The sequence below is a fragment of the Herpailurus yagouaroundi genome, unplaced genomic scaffold (genome assembly GCF_014898765.1).
Source record: "Herpailurus yagouaroundi ecotype Mexico unplaced genomic scaffold, PumYag 28, whole genome shotgun sequence".
NCBI classification, from domain to species: domain Eukaryota; kingdom Metazoa; phylum Chordata; class Mammalia; order Carnivora; family Felidae; genus Herpailurus; species Herpailurus yagouaroundi.
This window is the reverse complement of record NW_024412376.1, coordinates 157,432,260-157,450,169: the sequence shown is the minus strand read 5'-3', so window position 1 is coordinate 157,450,169 and position 17,910 is coordinate 157,432,260. Positions and strand designations below refer to the sequence as shown.

At 43.5% G+C, this 17,910-nt stretch overlaps 1 protein-coding gene across 3 annotated transcripts in view; it reads left to right on the top strand.

The window, feature by feature from the left end:
• Nucleotides 1-15,638: 15,638 nt before the first annotated feature.
• CC2D2A (coiled-coil and C2 domain containing 2A) overlaps nt 15,639-17,910 on the top strand; it is a 148,706-nt gene continuing 146,434 nt past the window's right edge. Inside the window, exon 1 of one of the 3 annotated variants that reach the window (XM_040487614.1) lies at nt 15,639-15,842. The gene's annotated coding sequence lies outside the window, so the exon portion shown is untranslated. The remainder of the gene's footprint in view (nt 15,843-17,910) is intronic. The other 2 variants (XM_040487639.1, XM_040487652.1) reach the window with 2 other exon arrangements.

The following is a 17,910-nucleotide window of genomic DNA, read 5'->3' as shown; positions in this document are numbered from 1 at the left end:
GAACCTGAGGCAAAAATTGGAGTGGAAGTAGCTCATTTCAGAGGTGCAGGAAACACCGACAAGAAGGTGGGGACACAGAGGCAAGTGATGTGTGTGTTACTAAGCCAACTGCCACAGTAGTTGTCTGAAGCTTATCTCAAGGGGAAGCTGGGGGAAATGGGATAAAGCACACATCCCAGAGTGAGCTCACCCTAAAAGTGAAGAAGCTCGAGCATTTAAAGACCAACTCCCGGGGCACCTGGGTGGCGCAGTCGGTTAAGCGTCCAACTTCAGCCAGGTCACGATCTCGCGGTCCGTGAGTTCGAGCCCCGCGTCAGGCTCTGGGCTGATGGCTTGGAGCCTGGAGCCTGTTTCCGATTCTGTGTCTCCCTCTCTCTCTGCCCCTCCCCCGTTCATGCTCTGTCTCTCTCTGTCCCAAAAATAAATAAACGTTGAAAAAAAATTTTTTTAAAAAAAGACCAACTCCCAAGAGTTGTTGGTTGAGGACTACTCCCCAGCACTTGGGGCATGCACTGGTGCTTCAGAAGAGTGACTTTCCAGGGTTCTGGAAAAGGGCTTCAGCACAGACATGAAGGTAAGACATTCAGAAATCTACCAGAGCATCCTGAATCTGCTAAAGTCCAAAGAATATGGGAGAGGCATGGACATCCATTTGCTATAGCACTTTGTCAACTCTCAAATAAATGTCAACTCTATGAGGGCAGGGATATAGTGCCTGGCACATAGCAGATGCTCAAATTTGTGGGATAAATGAGTAAATGGATGAATAAATGAATGGTAGAAAGTTCTATATAAATGAATGGGATTTTTTTAATGTTTAGTTATATTGGAGAGAGCGAGAGAGAGAGAGAGTCTCTGTGTGTGCATGAGCGGGAGAGGCAGAGAGCGACTGAGACAGAATCAGAGCAGGCTCCAGGCTCTGAGCTGTCAGCACAGAGCCTGACACAGGGCTCGAACCCACGGGCCGTGAGATCATGACCTAAGCCAAAGTCTGACGCTCAACCGACTGAGCCACCCAGGCACCCCAAATGGAGTTACCAAAGTCCGACGTTCAACCAACTGAGCTACCCAGGCGTCCCAAGTGGAATTATTATTACTGGGGTAATGTCACAGATCTTTCGTATTTGTTTTTTTTCTTTATGCCAGTGAAGTGGAGATATAATGGGGAAAGACAAAGAGGACCAATTAGTGGGACAAAGGACCACTAGCTAGGACCAAACAAAGCCTGGGTTTTAATAACAACTTTTTTTGTACCACCACCATGACTTGAACAAAGCAGAAGAAACATTTTTCTCTGACATACTCCTCAATTGTACCTTAAGGACTTCTACTATTTGTCCTTGTACTCATGTTCGTTTGCTTTCAGCTTTATGAAATGACGATGAATGGAAGAGGACTATATTTGTCTTCTTTCCCTACTCCTCTGTCCCCAAGAACAACCCTGAGCCCTGCTCTTGCTTAAACCCCACAACAGCCATTTCACAAACAAGACAGCCATAATACGCATTGTGAGGAGACAATACAAACCCACCTCCATTGATAGGACTTGAAACCAGCTTCTGCTCTCCTGTGACAGAGCTGAACCAACCAAGAGACACTCTCAAAAGCCACAAAAGAACCAAAACACTGGTTTTCCTACCAATAGCATAAAACCAAAGAGCACAATTTGGATATGAGGCTGAAACAAACTTCCCAATGGTTGCCTATAGGTCGAGATATTGGGGGCCATTTGCTCTGAAGATCAGAAACTTATCCATTCAGCTTCAGTGAGGACCAAAGTCTACCTTGCTCCAAGTCAAGTTTATAGAACCCTAGATGGGCCACACCTGCAAGTGGCCCTTTGCACACAGTCTGCTTCCAGGAGTCCCACAAAGGCCAGTGAGTTCTAGACTCTTGCCATCTCCACTCAGAGAAACTACCCCTCTTCCCTCCCTCCATGGGAAGGAGTCATTGAAAGATAGAGATAAGTCGCTGGCAGTTCTAAGCCAATAAGTGAGTAGAAGTTCCTATTTTTCAGGGTGGCAGAAACTCAGGAAGAGGAAAACAATGATGCCTCCCCATGCCACATCTAAGAGAGAAGAGCTGATCTGAAAACCTATTTCCCTTTCAATTCTCAGTGACCAAACAGGACCAAGCCCACCATTGGACAAGCTGACGGGTCTGCTCTACAGAAGAATCACTTTCAATTATTCTTTCATTCTATCACACAAATATCAATGCCTTTGGGTCTGTGCAGAAACCATGCTTCAGTAACTAGAGCTGTACTTTCTGTTCATCTCAACTCTCACTCTGAGATTGTTAGTAAACTCAGCGGTGAGTACTCAGCAAAAGGAGTCAAGACCGAGGCTCCAATATGTCAAAAGGAAAACTGTTTCTTTGGGGATATTTCTTCCTTCTCAAAGCAAGGTAAGAAAATAGTAATTTTGCTTCTCCTTCGAGGTTTACTTTGATGGCTGAATGGAATGAGGCCAGTTTGCTTTTTAAGGTACTGACCTCTAGTGGCCAGAAATGATAACTACTCTGCTAGAGAACAAAGATTTTACAAAGCCAACTGTGAGCATGGAGGGGCTTGGAAGATCATCTTTCTCTGCCCACTTCATGTTATGGAAGAGGAAACAGAGATCCACAAGACATGAAGAACTTGTCAGTTGTCACTAAGATGGAACTGAAGCCAAGGTCTGTCTCATTCTGTTCATCTCTTCCCACTGCTTCACACACCTTTCAAAGCTACTCCTCCACATGTGCTGCACTTAACAAATAGAGTGGCAGTGACAATACTTCAGTTCCAGACACTCCTCTGTGACTGACCACAAACATGGCTGCATGCCTGTGTATGGAGGCTTCAACCCCCACAAGATGGCAAACACCTAGAAGGTAAGGATTTTTCCCTAATCATTTTTGAATGTCTAGCCCGTTTCACTACACCTGCCACATGACAAATACGTAATAAATGTCGGATGGATGGATGGATGGATGGACAGGTGGAAAGACGCATTTTAACTTGAAATTGTGAATCAACTAAAACCATAAGCTACTGTCCTTTTATCCTATTAGCAAATGGCAGATCCAAAGTTTGAGGCCAGAAGTTCAGTCTGATGCTAAAAGCCACCGTCTCAACCACTTGCCCCAAGGACCCCTGCTACTACTAATGATGGCCTTCCTGAATTTCACATAAGCAGCCTTACTGGCTCTTGAGTCAAGACAGTTGATTCAAGATGAGATGGTGTTTTTCAGACTCTCAGTCATACGTTTTTGTCCTCAAATAATGACCCAGCGAAAACTTCCTTTCATGTGTTAGTTTGTTCCTTCGATCGTTCAGCATATATTTATTGAGTGTCTACTGTGTCCCGAGAATTTCCTTGACTAATGAGATCCCAATAGGAAAGAGAAGTACTATGCTAGTGGTAAGATTTGGGAGGACAAAGAAAGACGGAAGGCTTGGAAATGACAGCAAATCCTTCTCCAGTGTCAGTGGAGATGTGAGTTAGGAGACAGGACTGAAGAATTCTAGCCTATAGCAGTACCTCAAAGAATGTGTAAGTAAACCTCGGGATCCTTCTGTACAATAACTCAGTCAGTAGTGAAGGGTAGAATATTCATATAGTAAGTGGCAAACCCAAGATTCCCTCCCCCAACTGTTGTTCCTAAAATTCACTTGCCTTTTGAGGATTCTAGGATTCTCCACTGATACCATCCTTCGGGTTCCTACAATTCTTCTTCCTTTCCCTACCCTCCTGTCCCAAGCATGGATATAAACCCTTTCTGTAATTTCCCACAGCATAGATGAGACTATGTGGGAACATATAAAAGATTTTAATAGTCTCCCCAAAAGAGAGAAGAATTGTAGCAGAGTTACTGAAAGCTGGCAACTAGATATGATGGCACTTGGGACCCTGAGGCCACCCTCATGAGGCTGGCCAGGCTCCCATTGGATCGCTCCACTGTCCAGCCCTGTTGGGCAGCATATGGCAGTGTCCATCTTTCCCAGCTGCCTTGTAAAATTCCTCAAGTATGTCAAAGCTCCTTAGAGGCCAAGCCCAAGAGAGCGGAATGGTGCCCAGTGACAAGTTCTTTTGCCCTGAGCTCCAAATTCCATCCTTCTAATAGTGAGAACACAGGCAGCTACCAATTTACAGATGGCTCTTACTCCAGAAATCTATTTGCTAGACAGTTATTTGGAATCTGCCATGCATTTCCCACAGCATCAACAGTGATCAAAATCAGAGGCAAGTACAAGAAAATTCTACTTATACCCTGGTCCATTTAAGGATGTTAGAAACAAAGCTTCTAACAGTTTGACAGAAGTGAGGAAGTGAGTTTAGATGCTCCTGGATACCCACTATATCAGTGTATCATCTGCACCAGCGCAAGAACTCAAATCCTCCCCCTGTCCCCGGCCCTCAAGAAATCTGCACCAAAGGGCAGAGCACAGTTGTCTATACAGAGAGCTATGGCTGCAGACAGCAAAAACATGAAAATTCTTGACCTGGAATCAATAGAAATGTCATTCCTAAATTAAGTCTAGCAAACTGTCTACGCTTCCTAAGTATATTTAGCATTTGGTGCATTTGAAGGAAATACATTGCAATTTGTGGCATCACAGGACATGAGAAAATAATAGATGGATGGGTGCCCAGAGAATATTTTTATTGAGATATTGTCAGCAGTTCCAGAAAGTGTCCTTGGATAAGATCTCGTTGCAGTGAAGGGTCTTCTAAGCAACTCTTCTGCATTCTAAGCAACTCTTCTGGATTTTACAAAGTTCTGTACATTTTACAAATGTAAGACACCACCATGGGGGTACAACGGGATTTTCTACTACCTGAAGGACTCTTCCCTTTCTCAATGCCCCTTGTAGTCCTTGAACAAATTTGCAAAGCGGCAAGGAACTCCACGGGGACAAAAGGGATTTAGGCACTCCACTCTTTCCTGCTGAATTTCAACAGCATGAAAACCTCTGTGATCAACGTGGATGGTCCTAATTGAGTTGATCGGTTAGAAGGGATACTTGGCACCCTGGAGGGCAATTCAACAAGAAGAAAAGGGGTTTGGGGAGTGGAGACAGTGGTTCAAATCAGAACTCAGGGGACTGGGGGGAGGGGAGGAAGGAGTGAGTGTAATTGCTGGTTTAGGTGTAGCTTGTGACTGGGGTCTTAAACCTCTCCAGATGCTGGGAACAGTGGGAAGCTAACTGATATAACCATATTGGAGAAACCAGGGTCCTATTGGCGCTTGGGGCCAATGTTTTTATGGAGAAGGGTGCTGTCCTGTGCTTTGAAAGATGCTTAGCAAGATCCCTGGCCTCTACCCACTAGATGCTGGAGGTAGGTTCCCTATATTGTGACAACCAAACATGTCCCCAAATTTTGCCAAATGTCCCCTAGAAGGACAAATTCAACAGTGGTTGAAAAGCAATGGTATAAACTAAAAAGTAAAACCATGAACTCCTTTTTAAAAATTTTTTAATGTTTTTATTTATTTTTGAGACAGAGACAAAATATGAATGGGAAGGATCAGAGAGAGAGGGAGACACAGAATCTGAAACAGGACCAGACTCTGAGTTGTCAGCACAGAGCCTGACGCGGGGCTCAAACTCACAGACTGTGAGTTCATGACCTGAGCTGAAGTCGGATGCCTAACTGACTGAGCCACCCAGGCGCCCCGTAAAACCATGAACTCTTAAATGTGAGGAATCTGGTATGACTATTTGGACTAGTGGACACATCAATGCATCTGAGGGCAAAAGCGTTCAGCCCTCTTGGAGCCATTTACTGCAATAACGAGCTGGACTCCTTTATTCTCTCTCCTTTGGCATTTGGATACAGGACTACCCCTTGAATGGAGTAAGCCATTGTTCGAGATTTATGAACACTTCTAAGTGAAAATGAAGCTTCCAGGGGAGGCACTAGACTTTGAGCAACTAGTTAGAAAATGAAAACATTGTGATAATATTTATACCCTAAGCTAGTGAAGCAGGTTGTAGCAGTGAGATGCTTTTAAAGGAAGTAGCTGAAGAGAAGAGAATATAAAAATTGTAACAAAATAATCTTTTCAACAAGAAAAATATCAGAATATGAGAATTCACAATTCCTACTAAGAGTAGCAGTTTCCTCTGATATGTAAGAGAGTATCCAATTATTTCAAATTATGACATGAGTCTCCAGATAAAATGAATCTTCTAGCATTTTATTCTTGATAGCTTAGGCAGCTCTCTTAGGAAGGGAGAATGTTTTGAAAAGAAGCAAATGAGAAGAAAGCCGTTGCAATTCGAAACAGGCTGAAAATCATAGCCCTGGAGGAAGAAAATTAAATGCTTTAATATCTACAAAATAAAAATAAGCTACAGAACCAATATATCTGAGTCAATAGGTGTTTCTCTCCACTTCCTATAGAAACAAGAGGTTCAGATTTGCTGGAGTTTAAGCCATATTTCAAGGGGAGATGTATATAATTCAGTGAATTGGAAAATATAAATCAAATGTTGAAGAGCATGGTTTTGTATAATTTATGATTCAAAGGTGATTCTTTAGCTTCCAAGTTGAGCTTTGTTTTAGCAATGTGTTTTCCCTTGTGACAGATTTTTTTTTTTCCTGGAGAAAGTATCAACTACAATCAAAAATATTATAAAATTCCCAGAATGACTCATTCATCTAAAGGCTGAACTTGTGTTCCACCTGTTCAGGTCTGAAAAGCATAGTTTAACCCTTATTGACCTAAATAATGGGCCATGGCAGCTCTCCTCCAGAAAGAACATAGCATGACAGTCTCATCTCAGGCCCTACGACTTTTCCATTTTGATTTTAGTGTCCTAATCTCCCAAAGAGGGTTCCAATGCACAATGCTTTAGTGGTATACCCTTTCAGGCATTGAATACACTTGCTTATTATTTGTGTTTTAGGTATAAAAGTAAAAATTATATGCCTCAGAGTCCTAAGTAAAAAAAATAATGACCATATTTCATTTGTTCATTCATTCATTTGTTCATCTATTTAAAGACGTGGCTGCTACAATTACTTGTGCTGCATAATAAATGACCCCAACTGCAGTGGCTTAAAACAATCATTTTATTATGCACGTGGATTCTGAAGGTCAGCAATTTGAACAGAGCACAGGTGATTGATTCATTGATCTCTACTCTAATCTGCTGCCTCCACTGAGAAAAGCCGAACCCGAGAGGTGACATAATGTCTAGGGGTTGGAAACATCCAAAGGCTTGTGACACATATGTGTCTGGGGCCTTGGCCAGGCTGACACAAAGACTAAAACTTCCAAATAGAGTGTGTACCTTTCCATGTGGCCTGGCTCCCTCACAGAGTGGTGGCTTCAGGGTAGTCAAACTTATATGGCAGCTCAAGGCCGGAAACATGAAAGGTCTAGCAAGCAACATAGAAACCTCATTGTTTCTGTGACTCAGCCTCAAGAATCAGCCAGCAAGTCAGTATCACCTCCATAATACTTGATCGTCAATGAGGTTATAAGTCCGCTCAGATACAAAGGAAAGGAAAATAAACTTCATCTCTCAATGGGAAGAATGTCAAAGAATTTGAAGGTTTTGTTTTTTTTTTTTTTTTTAAGGTTTATTCATTTTTCTGACACAGAGAGAGACAGAGCATGAGGTGGGAGGGGCAGAGAGAGAGGGAGGCACAGAATCCGAAGCAGGCTCCAGGCTCCGAGCTGTCAGCACAGAGCCCTACAGGGGGCTTGAACTCACGAACTGCGAGATCATGACCTGCGCTTAAGTTGGATGCTTAACTGACTGAGCCACCCAGGCACCCCTTGGAAGTTTTGTTTTAAAACAACCAGGAAGAGGTGCCTGGGTGACTCAGTCGGTTAAGTGTCCAACTTCAGCTCAGGTGGTGATCTCACAGTTCATGGGTTTGAACGCTGAGTCAGGCTCTGTGCTGACAGCTCAGAGCCTGGAGACCACTTTGAATTCTGTGTCTCCCTTTCTCTCTGCCCCTCCCCCGCTCGTGCTCTGTGGCCCTCTCTCTCTCTCAAAAATAAACATTAAAAAAAATTTTTTTAAACAACCACAAGGGCATACCAACATAGAGCATGGGGTTTTTATTATTCAAAATAATTTTTAAAAAGATACAACTACAGGTAAGTCACAGCTTAAAAATAATAAGGAATATTTTGAAAATCCTTATGCTAATCAATTTAAAAACAAAGAAAAGCGGGGCCCCTGGGTCGTTCCATCGGTTAAGCGTCCGACTTCGGCTCAGGTCATGATCTCACGGTGCGTGAGTTCGAGCCCCGCATCGGGCTCTGTGCTGAAAGCTTGGAGCCTGAAGCCTGCTTCAGATTCTGTGACTCCCTCTCTCTACCCCTCCCCCGGTCGCACTCTGTCTCTGTCTCTCTCAAAAATAAATAAAACGTTAAAAAAAATTAAAAAAAAAGAAAAGAACAATTTCCTAAAAGTATACAATTCTAAAACTGAAAGAAGAAGAAATTTAAAGCTTGAATAGGCTTATAAGCAACAAAGAAGTAGAATCAGCAGTCACAAACTGAGCTACAACCACCCCCTACCCTCCACAAATAACATTATTCTCCAAATAAGATCCATGATTAGCCAACAAACCCGATGGATTACAGAGCTCAACATCACTACTCATAGGGAAATGCAAATTAAAACCACAGTATGATGCCACTTCATACCTACTGGAATGACTGTCAATCAAAAACGTGGAAAATGACAAGTGTTGGCAAGGATGTGCAAAAATTAGAACCCTTGCACATGAGTGGTGGAATGCAAAATGGCTCAGCCACTGCGGAAAACAGTGGCAGTCCCTTAAAAAGGTAAACCTAGAATTACCCAACAATTCCACTCCTAGGAATCTACCTAAAAGAATTGAAAGCAGGGATGCAGCAGACACTTGTATGTGACTGTTTGTTGCAACATTATGCATTCTCACGGAAAGATGGAAACAACCCAAGTGCCCATCAGCAGATAAATGCAGAAGTTAACCGTGAGTAGCTCTGCAAAGGAATATTAATTCAGCTTGAAAAAGAAACCATGTGCTGGCACATGCTATGACATGAATAAACCTCGAAATCCTTATGCTAAGTGAAGTGAGCCAAACACAAAAGGACAATTGTTGTATGATTCCATTCATATGAAATAACTAGACTAGGCAAATTTATCAAGACAGAGAGTGGAGATTATACATTACCAGGGGCTGGGTTAGGTCTCAAGAGGGAGAAATACAGAGTTATTGTTTAATGGTTACAGAGTTTCTATTTTGGGGTGGTGAAAATATTTTGGAAACAGATAACGGTGATGGGACGGTTGCACTATGCTGTGAATATAATACACTAATTGTACTATATTAATTGTACATATTACTATATGTACTATATTAATTGTACACTAAAATATGTATTTGAAAGTTACTAAGAGAGTAGATCGTAAAAGTTCTCATTGCAAGAGGAGGCTCTTGGGTGGCTCAGTTGGTTGAGCATTGGACTCTTGATTTCGGCTCAGGTCATGAGCCCAGGGTCGTGGGATCAAGCCCAGCATGGGCTCTCCCCTGAGTGTGGAACCTGCTTAGGATTCTCTCTCTCTCCTTCTGCCCTTCCTTCGTTCTCTCTCACGCTCTCTCTCTCTCAAAACAAAAATTCTTATTGCGGGGTGGGGGTGTGGGGGGGAATTGTAACTATGTGAGGTGATGGATGGCAACTAGATTTATTGTGATCATTTTGCAATATATACAGTATCGAATTATTACGTTGCACATCTAAAACTAATACAATGTCGTATGTGAAATATATCTGAATAAAACTGGGGAAAATGGTTAGAACCACAAATTTGATGTTGTATGTATTTTAACACAACAACAAAAAAATCTCATCAGATCCAAACAGTTTTAGAGACAAGTTTACAACAGATCATGTGTGCATGTGTGCATGTGTGTGTGTGTGTTTGTGTTTGTGTGTGTGTGTGTGTGTGTGTGTGTGTGAGAGAGAGAGAGAGAGAGAGAGAGAGAAACAGAGACAGAGAGGGAGAGAAAGAGAGAGAGGGACACAGAGATTAGTCTGCTTTTTTGAGATTCATATATCCCTTTATCTAAATTAAAGCAAGGACAATACAAGAAAGGAAAAACAGAAGTACAATTTCACTGATGAACACAAAGGGAAAAATAAAATCCAAATAGTGGTAACTAAATCCAAGAATTAATTTTTTAACACAAAGGCAAAAATAAGATCCAAATAAGCAGTAACTAAATCCAAGAATTAATTTTTTAATTATCTTGACCCAGTTTCACGTATCCCAGAAATGCAAGAAAAACTTGGCATTAAAAAGCCTGTTAATGTGGGGTGCCTAAGTGGCTTAGTCAGTTGGGCATCCAACTTTGGCTCCGGTCATGAGCTCACAGCTCATAAGTTCGAGCCCCATGTTGGGTTCTGGGCCGACAGCTCAGAGCCTGCAGCCTGCTTCGGATTCTGTGTCCTCCTCTCTCTCTGCCCCTCCCCTGCTTGTTCGCTCTCTCCCTCTTGCTCCCTCAGAAATAAACATTAAAAATTTTTTTTCAGAAAAAAGAAGCCTGTTAATGTAATTCACGTCAAAAAAAGGAAAGAAGAAAAATCATATTTGATTACCTCAAAAGTTGCAGGAATAAAAGCTTATGATATGTGATTCAACATTTGTTCTTGATTAAAAACTCTAGCTAGCTCAGAACACTTTACCTAAAAGAGATTTTTGCATTTTGATTTAAAACAAATCTGCTATATTCATTTATTTTGCTTCTATAAGAAACTCTGTAAAAAAATGATGTTTTCGAATTATGCTTTTTAATAATTTCAGCACATCCTGACATATATAATTCTTATGCACTGGTTTAGTTTAGTCAAATATTAAAATATCAGAGAAGTCACAATCAGAAGGTAAATGAGCTCAGGGGTGGTGAACAGATCCTATCTCTTATCATAGTTGATCACTTCAAATAGATGATCTCGTACAATAAACATCTCGTACAATAAACATGGACTGAACTGTGTCTCCCCCCAGATCTCGCATGTTGGTGCCCTAATCCTTGATGTGACAGTATTTGGAGATAGGGATTTGAGGAGGTCACTAGGGTTAAATGAGGTCATAAAGATGGGGTCCTAATCTGGTAGGATCAGTGGTCTTATAAGAAGAGGAAGAGAGTTGTCTCTCTGTCAATCTGAATGCACCAAGGAAAAGCCATGGGAAGATACAGATACAAGGTGCCCATCTACAAGCCAGGAAGAGAGCTCTCACCAGAAATTAATCCAGTGGCACCTTGGTCTTGGGTTTCCCAGATTATAGACTGAGAAAATAAGTCTCTGTCGTGTCAGTCATCCAGTCTATGGTGTTTTGTGAAAACAGTCAGCCTGAGCTAATTAAAACAACATTCACATTTTTGTGTGTGTTTAGTAAGATGTACAGAATTTACCATATGCCAAGATTTGACAAATAGTAACTTATTAAAGCCTCATAACAACCCTCCGGAGCAGTTACTGTCATTAACCTCATTTTACAGAGGAGGAAACTGAAACCTAGAAAGGTTAAAGAAGTTGACCAAGATCCCTCTTTTCAGATCCAGCACTTACCTCTGTCCTCCCTGCTTTCCCCCTGGGGCTCGCGGGACACAGGGGCCTCTTCAGTGCCCCTCCGTGTCTCCTAACTACTCTTTTAATTTCCATCTCGCATGCCACACTTTAATTTTCTAAATCTCTCTTCTACACCATTAATTCTCTTTGCAGCTCTGTCACAGGTAGTTTGACCCATTCTTTGCTTTAAAAAAAAAAAAAATCATGACTTTCAGGGCACCTGGGTGGCTCAGGTGGTTAAGTGTCCAACTTCGGCCCAGGTCATGATCTCACGGTTCGTGAGTTCGAGCCCGTCCAGCTCTGTGCTGACAGCTCAGAGCCTGGAGCCTGCTTCGGATTGTGTCTCCCTCTCTCTCTGAACCTCCCCTGCTCGCACTCTCTGTCTCTCTCTGTCTGTCAAAAATAAACATTAAAAAATAATATTAAAAATAAATAAATAAAATGAGGGGCACCTGGGTGGCTCAGTTGGTTGAGCATGCGACTTCAGCTCAGGTCATGATCTCACTGTTTGTGAGTTTGAGCCCCACATCTGGCTCTCTGCTGACAGCCCAGAGCCTGGAGCCTGCTTCAGATTCTCTGTCTCCCTCTCTTTCTCTGTTCCTCCCCTGCTCATGCTCTGTCTCTCTCTCACAAATAAATAAACATTTAAAAAATTAAAATTGAGGTGCCTGGGTGGCCCAGTCGGTTAAGCCTCCGACTTCAGCTCAGGTCATGATCTCACGGTTTGTGAGTTTGAGTCCTGCGTCGGGCTCTGTGCTGACAGCTCAGAGCCTGAAGCCTGCTTCAAATTCTGTGTCTCCCTCTCCCTCTGCCCCTCCCTTGCTCACGTTCTGACTCTCTCTGCCTTTAAATTATAAATAAACATTAAAAAAATGTTTTAAGGGGCGCCTGGGTGGCGCAGTCGGTTAAGCGTCCAACTTCAGCCAGGTCACGATCTCGCGGTCCGGGAGTTCGAGCCCCGCGTCGGGCTCTGGGCTGATGGCTCAGAGCCTGGAGCCTGTTTCCGATTCTGTGTCTCCCTCTCTCTCTGCCCCTCCCCCGTTCATGCTTTGTCTCTCTCTGTCCCAAAAATAAATAAACGTTGAAAAAAAAAATTTAAAAAAAATGTTTTAATTAAAATAAATAATAAATACATACAACGAAATTAAAAAATCATGACTTTATCAATCATTTCTAAAAGCTCTAGCTGATGCTTTTTCACATTTGCCTCATCTGTTTGATAGTATCTGACTCTTCTTTCATATTTTCAAAGCATCCCTATAAACTCTTCTATGATCATTGCTTTTTTAATATTCTCCATCGGATTGTTGTATGATCAGAAGCTCTTCCATATCTAATTGTGCCCTCTGATTGTCTTCAGACTTGTGATTATTTCCTGTTGTGTTGGCTAACTTTGGATTGTGAGCTCATCTTCAACAAGGTTTATCCACAGCTTTCCTGAACTAAGTACTTGAAGATATAATCCTCCAGGAAAGTTCTGTATCTGCCTTTGCCCAGTACCCCATGGGATACAGTAGCTTGAGATTACCTTTTAAAATTTGTGACGTAGGGGGTGCCTAGGTGGCTCAGTAGATTAAGCGTCCAACTCTCGGTTTCAGCTCAGGTCATGCTCTTGGAGTTTCATCAGTTTGAGCCCCACATCAGGTTCTGTGCTCACGGTACAGAGCCTACTTGGGGTTCTTTCTCTTCTCCCTCTCTTTCTGTCTCTCCCTGACTCATGCTGTCTCTGTCTCTCTCTAAACGAATAAATCAACTTAAAAAATTCTTTAAAAATTTTTCACTTAGGAGACTCCTAAACAATATAGATAGCCCAAATAAATCAAACGGTATAGTGCAAGCCAATACTTATGAATTCTCTGAAGAATATTTTTCCCACCACAACTGAAGCACAAACTGAGGAGTTTTGTTGTCTCCTTGTGCCATTATTAGATACTAGATAGTATATTTTAACCTAAAGATTTACTCTTTCACCTCTGAGAGTTTTTCTTTTATTATTTCTTTGTTAATTCTATCTTCTCATTTTCTCAGTTCTCTCTTTCTATAACTACAAGTGTGTTATTTCTTAACCTGAGATCCCCTCATTTTCTCCATAATGCTTTTTTGCAAGGGCAATATGCTAGTTTTTCACTGGAGGATCCAGAAATGTCAGTATCTGGGGTCTGTTCTTTGTGACCAGAAAATAATTTTCCATGTTTTCTAGATTGGTGCTGCTGGAGGTGACACAAGGAGAGCCAAAGTTTACTTCAGTTCTGTGAGAAGGAAAGGACCTTGCCTCCTCTCCATTTCCTGCCCAGTTTTCAGCCCTGAGACACACCCACCTTCTGCTGTACGTGGGAACTTGTGGCCAGAGTGTCTCTGGCTCAACTTCCCTTGAGGAGTAGCTTCCAATCCCCTTTGGAGGTGGGGGGGGGGAGGGGGAAACAGAAAAGGGGGAGTAAGGAGGATGAGCATATTTCCAGGCTGCCAGGAGTAAGGGAGGGTCCTGAGGATCTAACTCCTCTATGCATAGCTGTTCACATCTTCGTGAATTTTCAGCCCCACTTGCCTTGGTATCTGACTAGATTTGTTTGCAGGGGAGGCCATCACAAAGTACCACATACACGGTGTGAAATGCATCATCTCACTATTGTGGAGACTAGAGGTAAGAAATCAGGTGTTACAAAATAAACAGGGGTGCCCGGGTGGCTCACCTGGCTGAGCATCCGACTCTTGGTTTTGGCTCAGGTTGTGACCTCACAATTCATAACATCGAGCCCTATGTCACCCTCAGCACCCTGACAGTGTGGTGCCTGCTTGGAATTCTCTCTGTCCCTCACTCTGCCCTTCCCCCACTCATGTTTGCTCTCTCTCTCTCTCTCTCTCTCTCTCTCTCTCAAAGAAGTAAATCAACAAAAATAAATAAATAAGTAAATGTTAAAAAATAAACAAAATAATATAATATAAAATATAAAGGAAATCAGGTATTGATTGGCAGGATCTGTTTCTTCTGAGGGCTGTGAGGGAGAGTCTGTTCCAGTCCTCTCTCCCAGCTTCTGGGGGCTGCAGTCCTCCCTTAGCTTGTAGATGTTGCTCTCCCTGGGTCTTCACATCATCTTTCCCATGTGCATGTCTGTCTCTGTCCCCAAATATCCCCTTTTTATAAGGACACAGTCATATTGGATTAAGGCCCACCCTAATATTAGGGCCTTTTTATATAGACACAGTCTATATTGGATTAGGGCCTTTTTATATAGACACAGTCATATTGGATTAGGGCCCACCCTAATGACCTCTTTTTAAATTGATTGCGTCTGTAAGGACCTGTCTCCAAATCAGGTCACATTCAGAGGCACTGGGGGCTAGGGCTCCAACATACTTTCTTTTGGAGGGACAGGATTCAACCCCACCCTCCTGAACCTAGTCCTGACCCTCTCTGGAATTCTGTAGAACGGATGGGCTCATTTCTCCTCCCCCCACACACAGATACACATGCAAACACACACACACACACACACACACACACACACACACACAGGGTACACAGATGGATACATTTACACACACACACGCACACACCAGAAAGGTTGGAGTGTGGCTTTCCTTGGTCTATCCATTCCATTACTCTTCCATGTGCTTTGCCACTTCTCCCATGACCTTTGCTTTTTTTTTAAGCCAATACCATTTATATCCTCTTTGAGCAATCTTAGTAGGATTCCAAAAATACGCAAAGATTAATCCTGGACATCCAGCCTCCACATTTAACTGGAAAACACTCACCGCTGCCCAGCAGCACCGCCCAGAACCTTGGCTGCAAATAAGTCAGGTGCACCGCCCACTCATGGTGACCTTTCGTGATTCTAAACCTCCTGCATCTGAGCATCGCCTGTCTCTTGCCAGAAATGCCCAGTGACCCCGATGACATAAGGGAGGGCGTGCTTCCTAAAGCCCCCCCCCCCCCCCCCGACTTCTGATCAGCTGCCCCCAGCTGGTTCCCGTCTGTGCTGGGCTCCTCTGTTCCCCCAGCAGGTCCGTGCTCTGCTACTGGAAGTCACCTGTCACTTTAAAAGAAAAAAAAAAAGCCGGAGTGACCTCCCTTAGGAACATGTTGCTAAGCGGGTGTTTTTGCTCCCAGAGCTTCAGCCTCCCAGGGAGCAGCCCTGGGTCCGCCCCAACGTTCAGCCTTTCCCTTTGGACTCTTTCAGAAGATTCGACAGCAAGACTCCGTCTCTCCCCACTTTCCTTTCATCCAGGAAGCGGAATCTGCAAAGCGCTTTGTAAAGTTGCTTAAGGTAACCAGTTCTTCCCGGGGAGCAGGGCTGCAGTAAGGGCGTCCTGCCCTCGTGACCCCGTTTTGGAGCTCAACCCCTCAGTCCCCCCTTAGCCGATTTCATGAATTGCGAGTGTAGGGGTTGAGAACCCACTGAGATTTACGTTTTACTTTCTGGAATTGAAATCATAGAGCGTCAGTTGGGCTGCTTTGATTTGAGCGGCTGTCTGATGTCTGGCTCTCAGGGCCGCTGGGTGGAATCCCTCCCACAGGGTTGCTCGGCTTCCGTCCTGGGACTTTCCTGCCATCCTGTCGCATTCCTGTCTCCCAGAAACATTTGCTGCGGGTTGCGTCTCTGAGTGTCTCAGTTCACGTTGGTCCAAGGGGCAAAGTGCCACTCATTTCAGGCTTCGTTTTTCTGGGCATTAGGCAGAGGAAGAGCCATTACAGACAAAGGGATGAGGATCACTGCTCCAAGAGACCACAAGAAAATCTGCGGGCTGGTATTTACACTTACAGTTTGCCTCCGTTGCAAAGAGGCGCTATGAAAAGCTAATAAGGTCTCGTGGGAAGTGCACGCCTGTTATTGGATTTTCACATAACCTCTTCTGCAAATAAATTCGGCTCCAGAATGAAATCTGTCTCTTAGAGCTCGTGTAGAGTCATTCGCTCACACGTTTATCGAGCATGAACAAGGTGCCAAGCAATGGGCTGAAGTTCAGAGCAAGCAGAAATGCATTAGACCAGCTCAGAAGCAGAGTCTGTGCAGAAGACAGCCCTATAAACGGAGGCTAGCAGTACAAGGAGCTAAGTACCGTAAGATATTTATAAAAGTGTCGAACGTGCTTGAAACACAACAGATGACTCCCAGAAAGGGCCTGGGATCACTTAGTTCATCACGTGAACGCAATGGGCATATACCACAGAGCGCAGCTCAAGTGTGGCATTTATATGCACTCTGCCAGGGTGACATGTGTTACATCGAGCCGATTGAATGATTCCATAAAGCTATCTGTCACCAACCTCAGACAAAGGGAAGCTGTGGCTGGAATGCTTTGTAGACTCAGATAATGAATTTAGAAGCAGTGAGTGTGGCACCTGCCAGGGGTCCAGGCTCCAACCCTAATAGGGTAGGGCAGAAAAAGCTAAGCACCATACGCAGGGAGGAAATACCCATGGGCGTGAGGGCAGGGGAGGGCTTCAGAAGCACCACAAATGGAAACAGAAAGGAAACTCCCCTGGGCCCAGCTGGGGGAAGGGAAAGAGGGGTTTTGGAGCCAGGAGGTTGAAGGTGGGAACCACAAATGGTAATGGGGGACTTCAATGTCACCTCAGGTCTTTCTTGTGATTCCTCTTCTGTCCCCTAAGCTCTTTTTCCATCCCCACTCCTTTTTCTACTTTCCTTCTCTAGCATCACCTTTTCTTAAAAACCATACCGATATCGAGAGCCTGGTCCGTGCTAGGCATTTTACCATACAGTCTATCATTTAGCCCTTATACGGTAATCTTGGAGGTAGGAATTTTGCAAATTTACAGGTGAAGAAATGTATTTCAGAGAGGCGAAGGCATTTGCCCAAGATCACACAGCTGACAAGTAGAGCTGGAATTGGGACCCAGGTTCATTTAATTTTTCACAAAGGTCTCACTATTTCTATACACCCGTGTTTGCACTGTTTTGGAATAGGACACTCACGTTGTTAATTTTTTTCAAGCAGCCCAAGGTCAGATGCAGTGCATCTCTTATGACACACCTTCATCCTTTTGCCTACATCCTGTAGAACTTGTCACAGGGTCCTCTGGATAGGGCTCTGATGCACTCAGCACCCTCAGAGACAGTCCATTTGTTTGGACAAAGGTCTCAGCAGTACCTTCCTAGAAAACTGTCTTTGGTTTTCTGCACGAAGTTAGATAAATCATTGACCTAAAGTAGCCACAGCCCTGTCTCACTGGGGCAATACTCCACAGCTTTCAATAGTACATATTTCCAGAAGACTGAACTAGCATAGATTGGTTCCTGATATGATCACAAAACAGGGATCAATGGCGAGACAGAGAGGTAGAGGGGCATGGGGAAGACTGTGGAATCACCA